Genomic DNA, 1,748 nt, shown 5'->3' on the forward strand with positions numbered 1-1,748 from the left:
CACACACACACACACACACACACACACACACACACACACACACACACACACACACACACACGCACGCACGCACAACTGTATTTTAGTTCATTTTAATTAATTAATTTGTAAAAGAATATGACAATAGCCTTTACAAAGATTTCTTTGCGATTGTCCTTCTCCTTGGGTGTCTGATATTTATATGAATTTTGTTGACGGTGGGTTTGAGTTTATATGTACTTATTCTTGTGTTCATGTTTCTTACGTGTGCGCATGTGCGTGTATGCGTGTGTATGCATGTTCTTTTTTTTTATGTAGATCATAATACATGCGCAAGAATGCCAGCTCGCAAGTACTTTGGTTGATTTGCTCGACGACAACCTTCAAGGCGGTGTCCTAGCATAGCCGCACTCTTGTGACTAAAATAAGTAAAAGATAAAAGATATATGAGTGCACCTTTGTATCTATCTTCCTACCTGAATGTGGCTATCTACGTGTTCCTACCTGCCTACCAGCCTGCCTGCCTGTTTGCCTACCTACCTACCTACCTACCTACCTATTTATCTACCAACCAATCTATATATCTGTCTGCCTGTCTGTTTGTTTATCTGGGTGTGCAATTGTGTATATTGTTTACGTATGTTCTTGTTCTACCGGCATAAAAAAAGAAAATTTGTTGCGTATCTATTTATTTGAACTTACTAAATAAACTGTTAAGAAGACCCCTATGGAAAGACGAAATGTGGGAACCAGAGCCGTACGGACCTCCGAAAACTATGATCAGGTGAGAAAAATAGTCACACATGCAATAGGTGTGAGTACCAAAGTTACACTAAACGGTCACATGTTTAAGTTCAATAATAAAATATTCGCTTAGGATGAGGGGCTAGCCATTCGTGTCAGTATCGCTGGCGAGGTGGCCAAATTCTTTGTGGTATGGTGGGATAGGAGACTCAAAGAACGCTTAGTAGAGAGTTCCATAGTCCTAACCGTGTGCTTGCGCTGTCTTGATGATATCGACATAGTAGTTAAAGCACCGCCACAAGACCTGAACTAGAAGCTAAAACCATGGAGAGCATCCAGCAAATAGCTAACTCCATCCACTAGAATATTAAGGTAACAATAGATTAACCACAAACTACTCGTTTTAGACACCAAATTATGGGTGGAATCTAGGATTAACAAGATCCAAATTGTCCATTCGCATTATGCCAAACTCATAGCTTCCAAATAGGGATATATACCATAGAAAGACAAGATGGAATAGACAAGACAAGACAAGACCAGAAGAGACATAAAGAACAGATTGTGATCGATGAGGTCACAGAATGTGTGACGAAAGAATTTTGACAAATAAAATAATAACAACAACAACAACAACGAAAGCAACAACGACAACAACAACAACAACAACAACAACAACAATAATAATAATAAGTTAAGATGGGTTACCGATGTGGGAAGAAAGACCCATCATTAAACCATCTTCTGTTTATGGATGACCTGAAATTGTTTGGGAAATCTGAAAAATAAATAGCATCCCTTACTTCAGCAGCTGTGATGGGACCCTCACAACACTCTGCCTCTCCCGCCGATAGCCGCGGCAGGCCGGTTAGGTAGGCACTGAAGTTCATCCTGCGTTCCGACCCACCGCTCGCACCGAACAGTCGAGCAAAGTGCTGTTGAAAGGCCCGGCCCCACACATCCTTTCGGGTTCGAGCAAACTACATCCCTGTTTATCGATTAGAAACCGAATGGTGGCTCTGTTA

Source organism: Octopus bimaculoides, chromosome 3, assembly GCF_001194135.2.
Source record: "Octopus bimaculoides isolate UCB-OBI-ISO-001 chromosome 3, ASM119413v2, whole genome shotgun sequence".
Lineage (NCBI taxonomy): Eukaryota > Metazoa > Mollusca > Cephalopoda > Octopoda > Octopodidae > Octopus > Octopus bimaculoides.